General features: G+C 39.8%; 1 long non-coding RNA gene across 1 annotated transcript; it reads right to left on the bottom strand.

The window, feature by feature from the left end:
* Window positions 1–23,444: 23,444 nt before the first annotated feature.
* Window positions 23,445–23,923, bottom strand: LOC104914414. Its single transcript, XR_796006.3, has 2 exons — window positions 23,664–23,923; window positions 23,445–23,557 (listed from the first exon to the last, which is right to left on the bottom strand). It is a non-coding gene; the product is annotated as an uncharacterized LOC104914414 (long non-coding RNA).
* Window positions 23,924–23,943: the final 20 nt, after the last annotated feature.

Raw genomic sequence — 23,943 nt, 5'->3', positions numbered from 1 at the left:
TAGGCTATTTAAAGTAATACTGTCACTCCTCATAATTACTCCTGGCCTTTTATTTGTTATCAGCATAGATATGCCTCTTGGATAATCCTTAACCTTTTGTATTTTTGGCATATCTGTTCATGGTGGTTGTGAGTGCATTGGCCTAATGTGGTATAACGGAGAAGGAAACATACTGGAGGAGGATACTGCTGGTCCGCACCACAATTCACAGCAAAGTTCTGCTCTAAGTAGTTTGGGGCAAAGACTGTACAGCCAAGTGACTTGTGCCTGTGAGATCAGTTGCCAACATTTGTCTTCACGTAAGGGGTTTTGCCACATAGCAAATCCAAAGTTGGCAACAAGACAACAGCAACAACAAAAAGCATTTCCGTAGCATTTGTCATTAACTCAGAGCGATTTTCTTCAGTGCTACTATCACATCCCCAATGTAAATGGCAAGGTGTTAAGTTTTCTTGATGAAAAATGTTGGAACGTTTTAGAAATCAACAGTTCACCACACATTGTAACCATGGTTGGGAAATACCATTTTTGCTCTTTAATGCTCTGAGAAAGCTGTTTTGGATTTCTTTTCCCTCCTAGGTCCTGAAGAGCTACTCTGTTTCCAACTGCTGCCAGCTACAAAAGGCAGACTTCAGTCTCAGCTGGAATCACCATACAGAGACCGTGCAGTACAGCCTAACGATGGCTGATGCTTTGGATGCTTTCCTAGAGTTCAAGCTCACTGTTGCTAAACTTACCTTCCTAAAGCCAAGCTGAAAGGGGCAGAAAGGGAATTTTTTGAGAGTGGTAGGAAGGTGAGACTCCTCCAAGAGACTTCAACCTCACTTCTCAAGTTAGGATTTCATCAAAACTGTAGTGTAATGCTGTTACCTTTGTCTTATCCATGAGCTGTTTTGACCAATTAATGTCTGGCTGGTTACAGTGATTCAAACAGCTGATGTCAAAAGCAATTAAAATTACTGAGTTTAGGCATTTATTCCATCTAAAGCAGAGTTTTTCAATTCTAATGTCATTTTGCTGTCAGTTGAGCTCTTTATTTTTCTGTTTACAATTAGATTTTGATTCTAGAAAGTTTTGAAGGTGTTTGGTAATTGTAGCAAAAATTAAATGGCTATATATACATATATAAGAAAAAGGAAGGAAAGGGAAGGAAGGAAGGGAAGGGAAGGGAAGGGAAGGGAAGAGAAAGGGAAAGGGAAAGGGAAAGGGAAAGGAGTAGTAATGGCAAATTGAGAGGTTAAAATTGGCAGACCCAATGGTACTAATTTTCTGCAAGTTTCCATTCTTCTCCTACCTATGTGAATCTAAGGTTCTTGCTGTGACACTGAAACAAGGAGATAGCACATACTGTGGCTGGTTTGCCAGAACAACCAGCATAAGGTCTGACGAGCTGGGTGTTGTTAATGAAGCCAGATATCAGCTGAGTTCACCTGCCTTCCTCTCAAACCCTGCACTCATTTTAGTTTCTTGTCCCCTCATAGCTGGCAGTTTCCACTGAACTCAAAGGGGAGTGGGCATCTCTGAGCCTTGTACCCACGAACTTCACTGGAAAGAAAGATGAGACTGGGACATGAGAGGCAATGAAATACTGGACGTATAAGTAGATAAAGGCAGAGAAAACACAGACTTAGCGTGCTGTACAAAAGCATAGTAAGTTCTGGTAGATGCAGTCCTGTTAACTAAATATTAGTGATTACTGTGTTCAGGTGATTTTCTCTAGAAGAACCTACAAGTGTAGAGGGGAAAGCATTAATGCATGCTTAGTTTACCATAAATTAAATGCAAAGGTAAAACACAGTGTGTTATACGCAGGAACATGCAGAAACCAAAATGCAAGATGCACAAATGATAAGAGAACGTAGCAGGTCCACATTTCATCACTTCTGGAAAGAGCTATAGCAAGCTTGTGGGCAGAATTTTCTCAAGACTGAATGTCCTTTCTCATGCACAGAAAAGACTTGCTCTGTCATGTATGTGCTACAACCATGTAAGTTTGACATAAGGGGGATTACAGTAGAATAAAGAGGGCTGCTTTGCAATCAAAGAGCAAAACAACAACAAAATCAAATGAGCAGATTAAAGGGAAGGGTGGGGAATTTCTTACCAGCTCCTTGCCAAGGAGAGGGAGATTAAAGTAAATAAATAAATAAGGTAACAGCCTATATGAGCTCTTCTTCCCTTCTTTCCATATCCATGCCTGTGTTAAAACCCGAATGTGAGCTTTCAAGGAATAATTGCTTTTGCCTGCTTGCTGTACAAATGGCATCTGTACCCAAGGGCCCTGGTGACCATACAGAATTCTGCGATATGTTTTCAAAATGCATATGGGTAAAGTTGGAGCTTTGTGTACAAAGGGTGGGGCTCTTTGGGGGCTGTCTTAGAGAATGAAAACACCTCCATTGCTGTGAAGTCTGCACTGATGGAAACAGAAAGCTTTTGCGAAGAAGCAGTGGAACCAGTGGACAAAGCACCATTTATAAAGATGGAAAAGAGAAAAGCTCAGATTGCATAATCAGAGAGAAAAATGAGAAACTTTGTCCTGGAGGCAAGTGGATCTATTTCTCATTCACTCTCCTCCCTCTTCCACTACTTTTCCCATGAAACGCATGCAAATCCCAACAGGCTCTAAGTTTTCCTCCAGGCATGATATACCTGTGTGGTTGTTCAGGTAAGGAGTGGGTTGAAGAGAAACAGATATAAGGCGTTTCTGGCGTTAGCCTCGGAAAAAAGTGGCGTTGCAAGATAATTCAGTCAACCCTGAGCGCACTTCTAGCTAAGAGATAGCTGCTGCAGTTATACACTATACACATCGCCTTCATTAACTTCGCCTTCCCTCAGAGAAACGCACTACCTCTGACGGGACGCGACCCTGCCGCCAAAATGGGGGCGGGTGCTGCGCAAGCGCACTCGGCTGTCACACGCGTTCGTAGCGACCTGGCGCTGCCGGCCGGTGGGGCTGTTGGTCAGGTGGGGTGGGGCGGCTGAGGGGAGCCCAGGGGCGTAGGATGAGTCTTGTCACAAGTGTTCTCTTGTGTCAGGTTAAAGTGACTGGAATTGTACTCGTGGTAGTATTTATCTCGTGTTCCACGTGGGAAGGCGTTCTGCAGCAATGCTGTGGAATTAAATTACAGTTGCAGTTGTTTGGGACGGTGATTGTAGGGCTGTTACTGGATGGTTGTAATGAAAATGTGACAGCTTGTGGCTTCTGGTAAGGTGTCTGCCAGCTGCCACCGTATGTTCTTAATTCAGTATTTAAAAAAAATATTCCGTATTTAAAAAAATAAAAAAATTAATTCAGTATTCAGTAATTAAAAAAAAAAAGTATAATTTAGGAGGTCAATAACCTTTAGTTTTTACAAGGGAAATTTACAACAACTAAAATTTAAGTTCTTCTAAAAATATTAGGTGAGGATTCCTGGAAGCAAATTGAAGTGAGTTGATACTACCATGTGAATGGGAAGAATGCTTCCATGTAGGAAAATGCACGGAGGACTTTTGTGATCACTTTGCTAAATATTTGGAAGAGTCTCTGTAGCCCCTGCTGGAAGCAGCAGGTCACTTGTGTCCCATCTGCCACACAGATTACGTTGCAGTTTTGAAGACTACTTCCAAACCTCGCTGATGTCTGTAACCTCACTGCAGACCTTTGTAGCTTTGCTGGTGCCCAGCTGCATGAAGCACTCAGATGAGGGTTTCCACTTGCTCTTTGCTTTAAATCTGATTGTCTTAATCACAAAATAGGGTTGGAAGGGACCTCACAGCCCACCCACCCCAATCCCTGCTGTGGGCAGGGCTGCCCCCTACCAGCTCAGACTGCCCAGGGCCCCATCCAACCTGGCCTGAGCACCTCCAGGGATGGGGCACCACAGCTTCTCTGGGCAGCTGTGCCAGCGCCTCACCGCCCTCTGGGAAAGAATTCCCTCCTGAGATCTAACCTAAATCTCTCCTGTAGTTTTAAACTGTTCATCCTAGACCTCGCCTTAGATTTTTCTTGATAAACGTTCATGAAATGGAAAGAGACTGGAAAGGTGATGTCATGAGAACTGAGGATTTTTCCAGTGTTAGGTTCTCAGCAGATGCAATTGTCTAAAATGGATTTTGGAAATTTGTTTTTGACTGGCACACCGTTTCCCCTTTAGGTGACTGACCTGGTGCTTAAGAATTTCAAGTTGGAAGTAGCGTGTGTACAAATCATTATAGAGAAATGGAAACTTGATTGTTGTGTGGCATTTGCCTTAGTTGGTTACAGACACCAGTGCTGTTTTATGACTGGGGTTATATTCTACATCTATCAAATGGTACTAAGTATACTTAAAAGGAAAACAAAAAAAAAAGTACTAATTCTGCAGAAAATTATAGCCGGTCCCTGTGGATGTAATAGCAATAATATACTAGGCTTTTAAATGCAACTATTTTGGCTCTTGTGTATCCTGCTCTTTATTCTTAACGCTATAATCAAGTGTAATTACAGGTGTAGACATTTTAATTAAAGGTGGATGAGTTTTAATTAAAAGTGAAAAATACAGAATTGAACCAACATTAACAACGTTTGTGTGACCAAATCCCAGGAGTATCTTAATATATACCTAAGAAAAGTACTAACTTTTACAAAATTTTCTTGTTGAATCTATGAAGTGCTTTTCTATAATAAGTTATTCAATGTACAGAGCACACTGCTACTGCTATGATTTTGAGACTGCGCCCAACCTGATTGCCACTGAAATTTGCAAGTTTTACCTACCTCATTATAGTAGATAGAACTTATCAGTTTCTCTGCTACGCTAACCTACGGATCATGAGGCTATTACAAATGTAAGTTGCTATTGCTTTTGCCGCTGTTGTGGCACAGTGTTGCAGATTTCATGCAATTTTTTGTAATATGTTCCTTTCTTGTGTTTAGAACAGTACCAGTGCTGGTGAAGAAATCGTGAATTTGGGGCAAAGCATCCCAGAGGGCTGATCACATAGGTCAATTTTCAGTTACCACACCAAGCTGAAATGCATAGGCTCTCAGTTATGAGCACAGCACAGTGATTTGCCAGCATATCTGCTGAGCAGCTGGATCTGACATCAGCTGCCAAGGACCTTGGTGGAGTTTGTTTTTAAGTGGGAGAATCAGGTGTTTCTAGGGTCAATTAGAAATGTTGTTTAGTTGCTGTTGTGTTTTTTTTTTTCTTATTCCTGGGACAGAAATCATTTGTAATAAGCTGTTGATATGTGTCTCGTGTTCCAATTGGGCCCAAATTGATTCCAACTAAAATGGTTTTATCTTGACTGCCTGTTGGTATTCTGTATTAGAAATGATTATCCATTCCATTTCTTATTGTGTTATTTTTGTATGAAGTGAACCAAGATGAGTAGCAGCTGTTGACTTTATTTATTTGTTTGCTTATTTATTTATTTATGTATTTGAGTGTTAACATAAATTGTGCTGCCTATATAATTTTCTTTCTGCTTCTGAGAGGTGTTCGGTCCTGATCAAAAATGGGCCCACAGTGATATGATATTATAGGGGAACACTTTCCATGTCACTGTTGGATTCACAAGCTTAACTTCAGATCCTATTTTTCTATTATCTATGACTTTTTTCATATCAAAGTTGTGATAAAACTAATTTATGACATCAACTGTGCTTTTTGATGTTATAAACAAACATTATTAAGGATGAAAATATGCCCATGCAAGGGAACATCAGTCTGATGCTGCTTTATATATTCTATCCCTCACTTACACACTATTAGATTAAAGTAAGTGTAACATTTGAATAAATAAACTGCAACAACAGAGTGGAATTATTCTTGTTTCCTGATGGTGATTATAGCTCATGCTTCGTTTTGCTAATCTTCTGATTACTAACTCTAAAGTTATTTCTAGATTCCTCTTAATGTTTCAGCTTGCAGATTATTTATGGCATAGCATATGAACAGGGTGTCTGTTCACTTGTGTGTTATTACTGAGAAGAATGTCCGGAGATATCATTTGTCTCCTTTTGCTTTGCATTTGGTATGTATAGACCCAAAAATGCTTTAATTTCTTTCATTATTTTTACTTTTCATAAGGAATGACATAAAAAAATAATAATCTGTGGGTGAAGTTTATGAAGAGATGATTCTCAGAAAGCATTATTTACGATAACTTTTGGATGGTTTGCATAGTTTGGCTACAAAATGCTGTTACAATTATGTCTCATAGCTCCTAGAAATTGCTTTTCTTTTTTTTGATTATTTTCAAGTATCAGTGCTTTTTAATGAATACCAACCAGTCTTTATTTTCATAGTGCAATAATAATCCATATATATTTTTTAAATGAAGGAAAACCTCAAAGCCTTCAGGAGACTGATTTTGCTGCATAGAAAGCACAGCCTTCTGAAAAAACACACTTTAAAAAGAAAAATTTTCACATTAATTGATTTCATGTTCTGTTTTTCATTTCTGTTAAAGGGCAGTCCGCAGCATTTTGCTAAATATTTTGACTACTTTTTTTTTTTTTTTTTTTAAGTTCCAACTTTGTTGTGAATTTTATTGTTTGAAAGAATGTTTCTCAACTTAGTAGGCCTGCTAGACAAGACCCAGCAGGTGGGGTAGGGCACACTGGGAAAGAGGACTGTAAGGGCAGGGAAACCTGCTTACATTTCCCACCCTCCTGCAAATATGTTCCCACAGTTATGAATATAATTCTCCTATACAGCTTTCCCTGTCTCTTTTCATGCCTCCTACTGTGTTAGATTTAATTTCTCCAAAGGTAAAGCTACTACTCCAAGCAACACCCCTCCAAACTTCTTTCCTATTTATATATAAAGAAATATCCAAGAAAGTTTGAATAAAAGATTTAAAGAGATGGTGCCAAAAAATAAAGGCAGATGTAATCTCCACGTGGTTACTCTCATGACGAGCGAAGAGGCTTTCTTTCCATCGTTGTTTAGGTCCATACGTTTAGTTGGTCCACCCTAATATGCCTGCACATTTTTATATACACAGGACCTTGGATCTCTCAGATCGTGTTTCCAGCCCTTCAGAGGAAATAAGAGCTTGCCTTCTCCAGGGAGTTATTGTGAAATAGACTGAGTAGGAATTAAAAATGCAGCAGTTTGCTTGCATCGATCCCTTGTGTGAATGCTCTCTTCTGCATAAAGGATGCTTTTAAAAGCTTAGTTTAATATAGTCTCCTAAGATTAGGATGCTTACAAGCATAATACACAGTTTTTGTAATTTATATAGTCATCTTAAAAAGATAAAACTGTTTAGATTTGAATCAACTATACATTATCTGCAGTGGCAATATCAGCTCAGGGAGTTTCATTTGTTTCCCATTTCCCTTGGCCAGTGTTAAAGCCAGATCAATTCTGATGAAACAGATACTGTTAAAGCCAGATCAATTCCTTGTCCCAGTTCAATGTGTTGCTTTAAAAATTTGGGCTAGTGCAGCAGAGGTTAAGGGGTTACATTATTAGGAAATTAGAGAGTTACTTTAAATTGCCACTGATGACAGTATGCAGTTGAACAACACCCTATACAACTGGAAGAAGGTGCAGTATCCAGCATACTTTCACTACAGCTGTGGATTTTTGGGGGGTGAGGCAGAGGCTATTTAAGATTTAATCCCCCTTTCATGTAACAACTGGCTGGTGGAGTGCTGTGTCTCTAGCATTAACGCAGTCTAATAATTGTGTGGCCTTCCTCTTTCTGTTGCCCTCGTAGCTTCCTGGTGAGCAGGAGCAGGCAGAAGTGAAGGAAGGGGAGAAGATGAAAATACGCCAAAAAAAGAAGTGTCTTAACACGTTTCCCCCAAAGAACAGGTAGCGTTCCCTCAATTAGTCCAGACAGACTTCAGCTACTTGATGGTAGGTCTAAATTCAGGGCCTGGTTTATGTGGGATACTGCAGAATATTCTACATTTTTGTAATTGATGTAATTTTCTTTGGGTTGGGGAGAGTTAATTAAATGTTACTGCAACATTTACTGGTGTCTCTTTGGTTTCTGAAAACACTTCATTCTGTGCTCCTGTCAGTTGATTTCCTGCCAAAACTCTCTTGTCTTCTCCATGCTTCCTGTTGTTTTTTTAGGATACTTCTCCAGAGTGATTCTATCAACCTGTTGCTCATCATGCTTATGCTACTGAGGAAAAAACTGTTACAGTTCAGAAGAACGCCCTTCATTGCCACTGGAAAGGCAGTTCATTTGAAAAAAACCCTCAATTTTGAAAAAAAAACTTTCTCTGCAGCATTTCCTATTAACTTCATAGTAAATATTACATAAGAACTTGCGAGATCTTCAGATATTTTTTCATCTATCTTAAATAGTTGTGGAAACACTTTTGTTATATAGGACCTATGGTTTAGGTAGCATAGTTCATCACCCAAGGGACTGAATGCATCAGCTCCCAATTAGTTGCAGCTGAGAAAGGTCATCACTGAACAAGGCTGGGTTTCTCCATAATTCATCCTGTGAGTCTTGGTTTGTGCCATTCAAACAGACTTTTCATTTGTATCCTACCGGTCAGGACCATGAATATTTCCCTCACGTTAATCTTTGATGGTGAGCTTACTCACTGCTTTCCATCATCTCTTTCCTTCAAATCAAGAGAAGAACACCTGTTGCCATTCTAGTTTTTCTCAACTCTGTGGTGAGAAAGAGCATTTTTATTATGTTGTCTGTGTTGCTAGCCTACCTCTTGTGTTGAAATTACTGTCGTGGCTTCAAAGCTGATGTTCTGCCCTTGGCTCTGTTGTAGAAGCTGCATTCCATTGACAGTCTTTCATAGCAGATGCCTTTATTGTTTGAGTAAGGGCTGAAGTATGGGCTGCGATTTGATGTACCTGCCATTCAGCTTCAGATTCACACGGTGGGTGGGCAGAACCTCTCAAGAAGACTTTGTGCTGAAGAATAATGAGACGATTTGTTGGACTCTGTTTCTGGAACAGATTTCATTCTGTATTGTGTCAATAAAGTTCAGATTTGATTGGAATCCTCTTTGTGATCCCCCCAGATCTTTTCAATTTATAGGTTAAAGTTACATTTTGAATTAAGTATTCACTGCAGTGATGGCAAAATCCAGTCAGCAGATGTAAGGCGGTATCAATTTGTTTCCTTTCTATATTGAGATCAACTGATGACAGATGCTACTTTTTTTTTTCTTTTTTCTTTTTTTTCTTTTTTTTTTTTTTTTGGCAGGGGAACTCTCTCTAATAGCCTGACGTAGAATGTACTACAGTGTAGAATCTGTAGTACTTAGAGGAGAGAAAATACCACATCTGTGACACTGAACATTATGATTCCAACATGCTGTTGAATGTCCAGTAATGATCTTATTTCCTCATTGTTGGCAAGGTGAAGTTTTAGGATTTCCTTTATCTTTGATGAGGAGTCTAGTGCTCCATCCCTTCACTCAGCACGTCAATCTGAAACTCAGAAGTCCTTTCCAGGAAGTTAGTGTGGATGTGGATTGTTTTTAGCCCTATTATACTGTGGAGGGAAAGCCCCCATAAGTGATAGAAATGCATCTACTTGGTTGAATTAACTAGGTGAGTCCTAAGTTATTTTGGTTTTAATTTCTGAGACCTAAAGATATCCAATCTATCACTGAGTTTGACTCTCTTATGACCGTTTTCATGCATCATCCGCAAAAGAATATCTCGTGTTTTCTTAATTCTGATTCCTGAATTTGAATTTAGTCTCTTATCTCAAGACTTTGGGTCCAGGCTATTATTTCACCTCCCTAAAAAAATGATTTTCTGCATGGCTGTTATCTTTGCTAGGTAGATGTGGTTGCTTTTCCTTATGTGATGTGGTAGGGTATTCCTTTACATCCTTCTGATGTTTTCTGCTGAAAGTACTTCTTGAGCTTCATTTATAGTAGCACATTAACCTACTAGGCCCTTATGTGTCACATGTTGGTAGCCAGTGTCGTAGGATTGTGCTCTTAAGCCTTGTTCTATATTCAGACTGTTCCCAGTTCAAGAGATCTGAGGATGCACAAGGATTGTCTGGTGGATAGCTGATTGCTTTTGGCTCGCCACTACGTAAATGGGTATGTAAAGACAGAAAATATGAAGATAAAACAAACAAACAAAAAAGAGGTCAGTAAGCAGTTATTTGACATCTATTCACTACCCCATCTTGTTCTCTTGTTTTTCTGCTGGAGGAACAACAGAAATTGTAATGAATTTTGTTCTTCTACTATATGAACATATGGGTGGAGTAAAAAGCTTTGACACGTGAGGGTGAAAAGTATAAAGCATGCCCTCTGCAAATTCAAAGCTAAAATTTTCCTAAGAAGGACACACAGACAACATATCTTGAAGTCAGTTCTGACTACTGACAAGTAATCTGACTTTGGCATAGATATTTGTGTGGTTAAGTGTCACATTATGTTTCTGACAGTCTGTATTTTTTTTTCCAGGAAAGGTTTTACTTTGGGTTTCTAAAAATGTTACAATAAAGCGTAAATATGTAATAACTTTTGTTATTTCTATGTAATAAATAGTATGGTACTTATGTGCAGCTATTTTTTTTTTTCTTTCTTTAGACTACTTAGGAATATTTAAAAGGAAGCACAAGCTATGGGATCTCTTATGAACCCACATGCAAGTGGAAGTTGCTGTATGTCCTATCTGTGGAGGATTATTGAAGTGAGAACCTCCACTAGAGCTAGGCTCGGGATTACAAAATCTCTGCAAATAATCCTAATGACCTTTTAACTACTTTCAGATCAAAAGACATCTTTTTCTCTTCTTTTTTCAGTAAGTATTTTCTCCACCAGAACACTCACTACCTCAGTCAGCTGTCTACTGATCGGCACACTTTCCTGGGTGCTAAAGAGAAAGGGAGAGGTATCTGTTTTTTCTGTTTTTAACTAGTTGGAATATGTTTAGAAGTTGCGGGTACTTTGGTGATGGAAAGCAAAAGAACTCTGGGTAATTAAAGAAGAATTGACTCGAATTTCAAGCTGTTAGTGTTCTGAACAGATTGTTATCTGAGAATGAAATTAAGTTGCTGATAAACAATCCTTTTCATTAAGCCTCAACTAAGTTTTTTCTTCTGAAAAGTATTCATAATGAAAAAGAATACTGAAACAGTCTAAATGTGGTGATGGTTTATTCACAAAACTGACGGCTACGGGTTATTAGTTAATATATCTTTTATAAGTTATTTGTATTGCCACTAAACAATTTCTGCATGTTTAAATTCGGAACAAATGTTTGCCAGAAGTGTCACAAGCATTTTGCCCATGAAAGGCTGCTACGTGATCACATGAAGGGACAAGATAAGTTTTTTAAAGTAAACCATGGTTTTCTCAAGGTTGCCTTATATAGAAGAGCTTTTGATAAACCACAGTTATTAAGGTATTGTTATATCAAGTAAGAAAATTAATAGACAGAACTAGGGCAACTGAGTTACAAACAATGGAAAGTAAGAATTTCACTGCCAGTCCCTTGAAGCATAGGAGCTCCTTTTTCCATTCTTTCTGATCTAGAAGCTTAAGGGGTTTTTCAATGTGAGCTTTTCTATTTTGCAGTAGTTCTCTCAACAGATGCTTGTTCTTCATTTGCATCTTTGTTTACTTGCTTTCCTAACTGGCAGAATGGTTAAAGCCAAAGCCGTGCCTTAGCTTGGGCTGCAACTCTGCTCGCTTTGCAGCACATAGTCAGCTTCACTCAAATGGAACAGTCCTTCACTGACCTAACCACAATCTCTCCAAGGTCCCCATATTATTCCCACAAGTTATACTACAACAGCTATGACTTGCTGGGAAAGAATCCTGCAGCATCTAAGCACAAGGAAACGTGATATTGCTCTTGGACATACAGGAAATGCAGAAGCCAAAAGGTGGGTGGGTCTTTGCTTTGGGAACAAGAATACTTGAACCATGTAGACAGACCTGGGTACCAGTTATTTAGGTTGTATAAACATAAAATAGCTTTGTGCAGACTTGCTCAGTCACAGTAGATTCTACTTTCTAGCTGCATTCATAAAGAAAACATAGTTTTTCAGTCTGCAAATCAGTGCATTGATGTTTAACAAGTATGCATTTAATTTGGTGCTTGCTGTGAGCTACCAGGATGAAGCATTTAATTTGCATTTAAATGCTTTTGTACTTGACATGCATCTGATTTAAGATATCTTAATTTTTATATTTTATATTGTAAAATGGAATGATTTTTTCTTTGTTTCCTGTTTTATTCCTTTAGCTAGAAATTAGAAAGAAATACTTTTTATTAATTTTATTAGCTAATGAAGCAGTTGAAATATGCTGAGGTTTTTCTTTTAAATTAAAACATAACATTTTAAAATAGAGTTGATATAGAAAATAAAGCGTGCGATTAATGGAACTGTTTGTTTCTGCTCCCTCTGGCTATATCTAAACCTTTGTGAACTGTACAAGGAGCCTGGCTAACCTCGTTCCCTGGTAACTCAGACTGTGTTCTGCTTGTACAGCCAGGGAAAATGACAGGGTTGTTAGACCTAGGAAGAAGGATGAGGTGTTGCTGTGTCACGTCCTGGTAAGCCACCGCGAACCAGCTACAACGTGAACTTGGCTGAGGAAGCTGTGAAGCAATTCTTGATCCAACTGTAAGCACGACCTAAATCCCTTCAGACATTGGAGCCAGTTACTTTCTCAGTTCATGATTCAGCTTTCTTTACAAATTCTGGCAGCATACATATGCCAGTGCAGATTGCCAATGCAGACATGGCATTTTCAGATTCTTACACAGGAATTTTGTAATAGCTTTCTGGTAATAGATAATTATTGAAATTTCCTTTAAAAGTGTTTGCTTACCTCTAAGAAATAAGTGTGAAATAAGTTGTTAATGTGAACGCAAATGCTGCAGGTATTCTGAAATTGCTCCTACGTGGAAACATTTACATGTCAGGCAACTAGGTAAGCTGTCAGATACTGCCATTTCAAGAGACTGGTGAACATCACTGATTCAGTTTTAAGTTATTATTACAATAAAATAAATAAGTTATTAATATATAATAATGTTATTATTATATTAAGTAATTCCAGACTAATTTTTCAAAAGAAGCTACTTATTTTAGAAAGGAAAAAAAAAAATTCCTCCTAGTTTAAGATAAATGATGAAGAATAGTGTCTATGCAAGGAATAATTCGAGAGTAGTTAGAACAAGTCCTTCATTTTTTTCACGCGACCACTTCAACTGCATGTTTTTCTCTGGCCACCTGTTAAGCATTGATCTAATTATAAAATAAGGCAATGTTTCAAAGTCTTACATATAACAGACTTTATCTAAATCCCAAACTTCTTTACTGAGACTCTTCCTATGACATTCATCAAGTTCCCGATTCATTTGCAGCAAAGCAAGCACTTGTTCAGCTTAAAATGTTACAGTCCTGCCTGCCAACCTGCCAGAGGTTCTCCCCTGTTTCATAGTCAGCAGAGCCAACCTGTGCCTCAGCCAGTGCAGTTCAAAGTCTGTCAGCTTAGCAACCACCTACCATTATTATGCCTTAAGCAAAAATATCCGAATGTGAAACGGGGAGGCGGAGGACAGACACATACTCCTTCTGCCACCTTATAAAAGAGTGGTGATGCTTTAAACATTAAAAGTAGATTTGCCAGTGCTTGTCTGTCAGAAGGCCTCCAGACAACATGCACCTTTTAGGAATTCTCCCAAAGTGCTAAAGGCAAGACTATAATCATCCTTTTGTTAGAGCCTAGAGAGTGAAATGTGATCCTCTACGCCTCTTTCCCTTACCTTTTTGGAAAGTAACTTCAAACACCATAAGATTATATATGCATGTAAAAGATTATAAAACTGCCTGTTATTCAACTATTCTCTCTATTGTATCTGCGTTCCAATTTTACCTCATTTCTTTCTCTGTACATTTGATTCCCAAATTACTAGAATGTTACTTTTTAATACGAGCTTTTAATATACATATATATTTCTGTCATATGGACGGAGTATCCTGATGAAGTTGTGTTGCAGAACTGAAAGTTTCTTCCTGTAGCTAACTCTATAACATATCCTCTTTGTAATACGGCATGCACAAATGCCTTCTCACTGGAAACACGCATCTGATTCCGACGCTGTAATAAACGTCCTTTCCATTCTCACCTCTGGGACAGCAGATAAGAAAATGCAAGGCTTGTAATGATACCCTCAGCTAACCCTGAGTTAGTGTCTTACATAGGAGTTCATAAGGATAAGAAAACTTTGCAAGTGCTAAAATAGTCAGCTGTTCAATTCAGAAATCTAATAGATTTATCTGCTGTTCATTTGCCTTCATATGTTGAAATGTAGTTCAGTGGTGAAGTAGGATTGATTTATTAAAGGTTACTTTTCTTGATAAGACTTTGTGCAATATAAAGTGTTCATCAGGACGAGATGTGTAGCAGTAGTGCCTGAAACTGTGGGTTTTGCCATTCCAAATGACTGTTGGCCATTTGTTCAGAGAATCTCAGTCTTCTCTTTTGAATTATTTTTCTGTCACAGGTTCGGTGTAACATTTAAAGTCTTGGTTGCTGACTTTTCTATGGTGGCTTCTTTTTTGCTTTCACAATATGATGCCAAAGAGCAGAGAAATTATAACCAACCAACCAAAAAAAGTAGCACTGTGATGTGATAGACCAGATTGCACATGTAAGCGTATGTGTAACTTTTTATGTATAACTTCTGCCAGAGAAAATGAGTGATCTTATCTTTGTATGTTGAGAGTGGGATAAAGTGAACAAATATTTAAGTACTTTTATGTTCACATCGTGGGAGAACACAAGGAAATAATCTGAATTTCTAGACCAAAAATAATGAAATGACTGCTAAGTAGTGGAGAAGAATATTCTTTATGTGAACAGAGATGATGATGCCTTGCAACATGGCTGTGGAAAAATCTCCTAGATTCGGGCAAGGTATGGATGTGTGGGAAGAAAGAGGGAATGGAAAATGAAATAGAAAGCACATCAAAGAGGTGTCTGTATTATCCCCTTTTTGCAGATGGAAAAACTGAGTTAGAGGAATGATTTCCAGATATTCCGCTTTCACTTGTCATTTTCAGAGCCAAAAATTACTACCTCCCAGTCCTAAACATTAACCACAAGAGTACTTCTCTGTACTATCCTATCTGTTATTTGTTTTACTTTGTTTTGAGTTTTAAGAATGCCTGTGATCTGCATAAACGTGTTGAAACGCACGGTGATTCAGATGCCTACAGCTGTGATGTTGAAGGATGTGGTTTTACTTCATGGACTTTACAAACTTGGAGACAGCACTACAAGAGAGCACATGTGGTGAGTATATTAAATAGCAGAATAAAATATATTGCTCTAAATGATCCTAAAGCTTCACATTTACATGTGTTTAGTTTCATGTGAATGAAAGAAATCTTTCGTTTTTCCATCAAATCATATATTTGCACATATTTCTAGGACTTTTGCAAGCCTTATGCAAATACCTGATTCATCCTTACCTATATATATATATGTGTGACAACATGCCAATCTTAATCTAAAACTCAAAACATTGGATTAATATATAATATTAACTTTCTCCTCAGGTTGGTGCTGTACTCATAGACCCAATGTGTAACCTGAAAATAGAGAAACTATCAAGTATGTAAAAGTTACATCACTTTTAGACAGGTGAGTCTGATTAAAATTAATGCAGCTTTACATTAAAAATACAGCTTTAGCTGTAATAGCTTGTGCACGCTTCTTGGCTGTTTCTACTTTCCAAGTTATGTTCACTGTAAACTGAGTATATTTCATACATCTTCAGTGCTGAAGGTCATGCAGAAATGTATATGTTCACTGGGGTTCCTTAATCAGATAAGCTTGCCTAAAACTAGTGTATTTTAAACTTTTTAGGAAGCTAACTTCAGTAAGGTTTTTTAGCTAGATAGTGTGGTTTTACCCTTTTTAACAAAGGAGTAAATGACTCTAACACCATTTCTTTCTGAGAGTAATGGTATTCTAAAATCTAAATGCCGCATCTCAGAAATACTTCTCCTGGAGTTATACATTGACCCTACATCTCTGAAAAGCAAATAAACTCAGCAGTCGTTCTGTTTCAGGTATGTTACCAACTGATTCTTGTTCAAATCATAAAGTAACTCTTATTTTCTCTTTTTAGGTTTTGTGTAAGAGATTCAGATATTGAATTAAAGGCTGTCTGAAGCTTGGCCCAGCTTTAGACAGACTGTGAAACACTGTGAAACAATTCACTTGTTAGATTTTGCTGTCATTATGGAAAACCTAACGTAAAGGTGGTTTAAATCTCCTTGTTTTTGTAGCTTTTACTATTGGGAAAATCTTGCAATTTGAGATTCTTTTAAAAACATTTACTGACCTTTTAATTATATCTACTGAGGAAAGAAACTGCATAAATATATCAAAAGCTTCTATAGTACAAACAAGCTGTACTCTCCATTTTGGCATAAGAAAACTCAGTAAATAAGATGTAATTACAAATAGGTGTCTCTTATTTTCTGTTCAGTCGTGTATTTGATGAGCTTATTGGAATCCTGCTGCAGTCAGTTCTCTTCACATTGAGCATTTTTTGTTTTAATACGATATAATAAATAGCAATCTGATTCAGCTTTTAATTGCTGACAATTTCAATTTTGGCAATCTAATGAGAGCTTATTCTTATTTTCTTCCATAAATACTATGTCTGTAGCTTGTATTTTCAGTATGTTCTATTCTATTCCTTTAGGTTTAACAAAGAAGGTGAGGGTCACATGAGTTTAAATTTAGCAATATATAATATATAATGCAATCCCAGGTTTAGGTCAGCCTCCTGATAACGAGATGATAATAAATAAGTCTTCAATAAGACAGAATAGTTGTGGAAGAGAAGATGACAACTCTTGTAAAAGACACCTCAACAGTGGAAGCACTTTACACACAACTTCAGCCATGGACACAAGGTACTGGGGAAAACATTCTTGATGGACCAGAGATTTCTATACCAGAGATTTCTATACTACATGAGGGGATAGTATTCAGTCTGAATTGATTGAAGACTGATTGACAGTATATTAGTTATTACAAGCCAGCGTCCCTTGAGGAGCCAAAGGTAATCTCTGGGAGTGGATTGCTCTGCTGCCTGCAAACAGGAGCTTTCAAGGCAAGGCCCTTCATAACATGGTGGATGGTATGATTACCATGGCTTCCTGAATGCTCGTTTCCTTACCTGAACAAACCTGCATTTGTTGAGTCCCCAGCCAACAAGAACAGAATATCAAACAGGCTGGAAATAGTTTGAACAAAAATCGAGGTGAGCTTGCCATGTAACTACAAAGCAGTCAGGGATTCTGGCACACTTTTATCTGGGAGGATTTGCACTGTGCATCTTCTGTAGAAAACTGTCTTTGCTGAACGGACCCTTAACTGCCTGCAGCTGTTGCAGGTGAGGACTATGAGGACAGGCTAGGCCCGTGTGCTAGGCTGGAGGAAGGGATAAGACTCCTTCCCTCTCAACCACACAGCTGGAAGAGCACAGGCTCCCACACTGGCTGGTAGGAGGGGATGAAGTGGTGGCCTCACAGAATAGGGCTTTTTATGCTCGTACATGAACTATTCCTTCTACTTCCTCATGCTCTGAGGGAGCTGGGTGCAGTTCCTGCTGCATTTGCTGTTCCAAAGAGTGCAGAGGGAGAGCCAGCAGAAGGCTTTATGCTGTTTGTGACATTGCCACTATGAATGGGAGAGGATTTTGCCAGAGAGAGCCTGAACTCATGTCTCTGACAGCGTGTGTCCATGTTCAGAGGGCAGTGCTCACTGCTGCTTCAATCTAACCACCCAGAGCAGGCTGTCTGCAATGTTAGACCATCTTGGCAAGAGAGTGAAAAGCAGCGTAAGGTCTCTGTCACCCATACAGGCAGATTTAAAATGGTGGCAGTAAAAATTTCCTCCCACAGCCATCCACCTTGTTACTGCCTGGAAAGTTTCTGCTCTGCAAGCAGCTATGAGATCTTCGTGCTCGCCTTTTAGTATTATTAAATATGCCTGGCTGTAATTTGTGGCAATTCAGCTGATGTTTCAAGAGCAGTTGAGCCATCTTTGCGGAGGGTGCAGACCAGACAGATGTGGGAGGTAACCTGATTTTAATCTGCCTTTGTGCATGAATCAGAGACCCAACATTTTTAATTTTTTACAATACAGGTAAAACTGACTCACGTGTCTCTGGGCAAAGAATAGGCACCACTATAGCCTCTGGGATTTCCCCTGCTAAATATCAAAGGCCTGCAACAAACAACAGAGGTGTTAATGCTTCCCAAAGAAAGAATCCTTTATAATGGAAAGTATTAGTCAACCAAAATGCAGATCTTTTATAATCGTTTACCAAAAGCCTCTAATCCTTTATCCAACAATTTACTCCTTTGGGCAGTTGCCTATGCCTGCCTGATTTGGAGTTTGCTGCGTTGCAGGTATCAGGGCTAATTTACACAAAGCCTATTCAGGACCTGGGCTTTCCTATGACAGGTTTAAGCATGCACGGTTTTGAGCTATAGAACCACACTTGAAGGGCAGGATATATGTAAGCCCATCAAATGTATTTTGGAAGACAAAAATCAACAGTGGGGTCAGACACAGAAGGTTGATCATTTTTAATGGCAACTTATTTTGAAAATCATATCTTAAAGCAATTGTTCTCATGCTGCTTAGTGTTACACCGGAAAGCCTTATCCCACTGTTGCCCCTGGTGCAGGAAGAATGTGGAGCTCTTGGAGTGGGTCCAGAGGAGGGCCACTAAGATCAACAGAGGGCTGGAGCACATCCTCTAAGAAGGAAGGTTGATTGTTTAGCTTGGAGAAGAGAAGGTTCCATGGAAGCCTCACTGTGGCCTTCCAGTACTTGAAGAGAGTGTATTAAACAGGAAGGGGAATGGCTGTTTACGAGGGTGGGTAGTGATAGGACAAGGGGGAATGGTTTTAAACTGAGACAGGGAAGGTTTAGGTTAGATATTAAAAAGAAGTTCTTCACTCAGAGGGTGGTGATGCACTGGAACAGGTTGCCCAAGGAGGCTGTGGATGCCCCATCCCTGAAGGCATTCAAGGCCAGGCTGGATGTGGCTCTGGGCAGCTTGGTCTGGTAGAGACCCTGCACATAGCAGGGGGGTTGAAACTAGATGATCCTTGTGATCCTTTTCAACCCAGGCCGTTCTATGATTCTATGATTCTATGATTCTATGATTCTATGATGATTCATTACTATTCAGTGTTAGCACTCACACACACAAAGGCCTTTAGGAAGTTAAAAAGCGAAACTTTCTCCTTCATTGAATTTAGAGTTTGCATTCATCTGTGGTTTGGATACAAAGGCTGTATTAGCCTCATTGTACTTATTAGGCAATAGTTTGTGACAATGGATTTTTTCGGAGGGTTTTTTTTTTCAAATTTTATGTTAACATTTTGGTGTTACATTAGCACTCCAAGCTTAGCATATCGAAAGCAAAATAAAATACCGATCTCAATGAACGTTGTTGAAAACAGCTTTTTGTTTTCCCTGTGAGTTTGATGCCAATTTATGCATGTTATGTTATGTTATTTTTACTCTAATGAATGTATCTAAAACTATTCGGTTTGGAAAACTAGTTTTTAGTTTCTGCCTTAGTTCCACCGTCATTCTGAAGTTACTTTCACACCCACACGAGTGCTATTTCCAGCAGAACCCACAGGGGGTGCCTTGAACGCGTATGTATTCCGTGCTTCCCAGTAGATAGCTCTGAGAAGCGAAGAGTATGTGAGACCCGGCTTGAAAAACAACTCCTTCCCTTGCACATCAGGCATGAGGTGGACTGAGTCATGAGGGACTCGTTCTCATGGAGCCAGAATATCAGATAAGGCGAGCTGGCGTGAGTCTGCTGGGATACGGAGAGCAGCGCAACGCATCGCTGCGGGTCTGGCACGGGACCGTTGTGGATGTCAGTGGGAGCGGCCTGGCTCTGGCTTTGCAGAGGATGAAGGAGCCAGCTTGCCTGGCTGACAAAGAAACCCTTTGATGATGACCTAGGAGATGGTGCCCTGCAGCACAGCCAGCAGCAGGGAAAAACGTACCTGAAAAATGATGGTGTGTGCCAAGAGGCAGAGCAAGATCCAGCTTGAGGAAGTCATGCAGAACACCTTTTTTGTTCTCTGGGGTTTCAGAAAGAAGATGTAAAACTAGGCATTCTTAGCACCACAGAAACAACTCCTATTCATTGCTTACACTAATGTGATCTTTATTTTTAATAATTTTTATTGTGTTTTGATGCTTTTTCAAGCTCTCTGATGTTATAAACAGACTTGCTAATGAGATATACATACAACTGATGCCATTTAATCCTTCTCACTTAAAGCCTGAATTCAGGCTTTGTATTATATCCTTACAAAGGAACAATTTTTTTGTTAACAAAGTTAACAAAAATAGTTCAGTGGTTCCTAAGAAAGCAGTTAGGAAAAGCATATTATTTTTCCTTGCAAAAAATCCTCCAAGCTGGATCATTAGTCAGTTCTATTATTTTGCACTTGCTTTAAATATAGCATTTGGGAGAGGAGTGTTTGGCCCAATCTGTATTTTTGGCATGTAATTTCAAATCAGACATGTCAAAAACCCTTTGGAAAGCCTCCTTAAAGCCCTGAAACCATAATTTTCTTACTAGATCCCATGAAATACAGCATGCATTCTGTTACTCTGTCACTGTTCTTTAAGTGAGCAGTTATGCTGTAAATGAGATCAGCAAGGAATTCCATACGCTGAGTTCACTGCATCTGCTGCCATGTGTAACTGTGCCCCTTTCACCACCTTCTTCAGAGGTGATTTCCTTTCTACCCCCCCGTCTGTTGACATCAGTGGTAACTCAGGCCAGCTTAAAGTCTGTCTGCATGCTAATAAGGGAGTGGTGCTTTGGCTTTCTGTTGTTCGTTTTTGTTTTTTTTTTTTTCTTTTTTAAAAGTGAGATCATTGAGCTGATTCAGTTACTCTTCAACCATGTGAACGCCAGCACCAATATGAAAGAGGGGATAGCAAGCTTCCTTCAGCAAGATGCCATTTCAGATTGGCTTAAGCCAACTACAGCACTGCACCACTTTTGTATAAAAATGTTAAAACACAGCTTAAAGGTTTGCAGCCTGAGCGAACGGATGGAGTTTTTATTTTTATCTTCTGGAAAGTTACAAATCAGTGTTCCTTTGTACCAGCTTTGAAGCTGTTACATAGTTGAAATCTGCTATCCCTTCATAGACGATGGGAGAAAAACTTTTTACCTCTAATGGGGAAAAGGTGTCCCATAACCTATTGATGCTTTGGCTTGGATTACTGTGTATATATACCAAGCAGAAATTTAGAAGGACATCCTCATAAAATGAAAAGGCTAAAGCCCTGTTTTCTGATAGCACTGCAAGGTAGTGAAACAAAGGAAGAGGGTTTTCTTCTTGATGCCTGTGCTAATACACAGGAGAGAAGGACGTGGACAGGACTGGTTATCTTGTCACAGAGAGATCCATTAGGCTGGTGTCACATGATTTGTTCTCAATAAACCCAGTACTGACTGTTCTTTTGTCATCCTGGCTATCTATTGGCATAGTTTATCTGTTTATTTTTAATTTGGGGACAGCTCTGGAATTCCTTTGTCATCTTCTTCCTCTTAAAGGAAGTGTCATTCTGGTGCCTTTTTCCAGCCACCCTAAACTTCACCATCCAAAACCTCTGAGGTTGAGCAGCCACTCTCTAAGCAACATAAATGTGAATTTTATTTAGGCCTAACCTTTATGAAAGCACTTGAGCAATATAAATTCTCTTAGGATAACTCTTTTCATGTTTGCTCATGAGCTCTCCTTTGCTGCTGCTGTGTGTTGAATTAGTTCTGCGGTCACTGTGCAGGTGGAAGGTGTACAATCAATTTATTGCTTAAAGTCAACTGCAAGCTAATTGCAAGTCGGGTTTTGTCCAGTTTATTTTATTTTACAGTCTTTGCCATCTCACCAGTGAAACAGGTGTTTGAATTGTAATGTATCGTTAATGGAATGAAATATTTGGTGTGCCACTAGGAACTAAGTCATGCACACCTCCAGAAGGAAGTATCCAAGATCCCCGTTCTGTAGATTGCTTCAGTTTAAGCAGAGCTCCCTGAGAGCACAGACATCTTTCCACAAGGATCCGGCTGTAGCTGAACCCAGATCAAAAGAAGAAGGAAGTTAGGATGGTAGGCAGGAGGAGGTGGCCAGACAGAGGGACTAAGGACTTGTCTCTACACACAGTTATTTCTTGATTGTGATTTATGTATATATAGATGTTCACATTGAGAGTAAGTGAGTGTTAAATTTAATCCAGACTAAATTAAACAGGAAGTAATTCATGTGGAATAAAGCCCTGTGAATAGACTAGATGTCTCTTGTCTTGAAAATAATTAAATGTTTCTACAAATTCTTTCTAAATGGAGCTTTGCAATGACAACAGAGTGACTACTGCTATTATCCCAGCTTTTAAACATATTGTCCTCCATCTGTTGCCTAACTTGCCAGATTAAACGATCACACACTGACTGCCTAGAACAATAAACTTGAGTCTGATATTCACCATAACAAACAATCACAAACTTTATTAACCTTTAGACGTGTGATAGGTATGAAGGTCAGAATGCAGATAGGAATAGCCTCTTTACAATTGTGCTGTTTACCAAAGGTTGCGGACTCCTTCCTCACAGCTGCAGTATCTCAGCAACAGATTAAGAGTCATTATGCCTTGGTCCAAGTCCTGGAGTACCTGGGCTGCATCCAAGGAAGCGTGTCCAGGAGGGTGAGGAGGTGATGCTGCCCCTCTTCTCTGCATTGGTGAGACCTCAACTGGAGTACTGTGTCCAGATGGGGGGTCCTCAGTAAAGGAGAGATATGGAGTGTGGAGTGTGTCCAGAGGAGGGCCACAAAAATGATCTAAGGGATGAAACACCTCTCCTATGAGGACAGGCTGAGAGAACTGAGACTGTTCAGCATGGAGAAGGGAAGGCTCCAGGGAGATCCAAGAGCAGCCTTTCAGTATCTAAAGGGGAGCTGTATGAAAGAAGAGCACAGATTCTGCAACAGGGTCTGTTGGGATAGGACAAGGGGAATGGTTTCAAACTGAAAGAGGGGAGATAAGAACAAGTTTTTTACAATAAGGGTGTTGAGGCACTGGCACAGGTTGCCCAGAGTGGTGGTGGATGCCTTGATCCTGAAGGCACTCAAGTTGACACTGGAGGGGCTCTGAACAACCTGATGTAGCTGTAGGTGTCCCTGTTCATTGCAGGGGAGTTGGACTAGATGGCCTTTAAGGGTCTCTTTCAACTCACGAGTCTGTGATTCTACCAGCAGTTAGATGTACAGAAGGATTTAACCACTGAAATCTGCAGCTGAACTAATCAAAGTCCCTCAACCTAGGGGCAGGTAAAAGCCATAGACACATCAATGCTTGGCAGTACAGTTTCCTAGAGAAAAAAAAAATTGTTTCCAAGCACACCCAGACAGACCCCAGGCTCTGCAGGATGGAGCAGGTGGGACTGTGTCTCCCAGCCTGAAGCAGGATGCGTGGATGAAAGGTTTCTCTTTGGATGTAGCCCAGGTGAGACTCTCAGAATAGACCCTGTTTACGGAAAAGGAAAGAACGGAGTAATCGATGTTTCCCTTGCCGGGGCAGTGGGCACGGCCCCAAGTTGCCGGAGTTCAAGGTGCATTTGGACGTTGCTCACAGTCATAGGGTTTGACTTTGGGTGGTCCTGTGTGGAGCCCAGAGTTAAACTCGACGATCCTTGTAGGTCACTTCCAGTTGGGGATATTCTACTATCCTATGACCTCTGGCAGCTCCCGGCCGCTGAGGCAGGTCCCCTTCTCACCTACCGTTTTCGTGCTCGTCCCAGATGAAGAGACGACGGATGGCGCTGCCCACAGCCCGACGGCGAGAACTCCTCCACAGCACCGCCCTGCGCCAGCGCCATGGCGGCGGGGCCGGGACGCCGTCACTTCCTGGGC

This window comes from Meleagris gallopavo, chromosome 1, assembly GCF_000146605.3.
Source record: "Meleagris gallopavo isolate NT-WF06-2002-E0010 breed Aviagen turkey brand Nicholas breeding stock chromosome 1, Turkey_5.1, whole genome shotgun sequence".
NCBI classification, from domain to species: domain Eukaryota; kingdom Metazoa; phylum Chordata; class Aves; order Galliformes; family Phasianidae; genus Meleagris; species Meleagris gallopavo.
The sequence above is the reverse complement of the archived record's forward strand: the minus strand, read 5'-3'. Positions and strand labels throughout refer to the sequence as shown.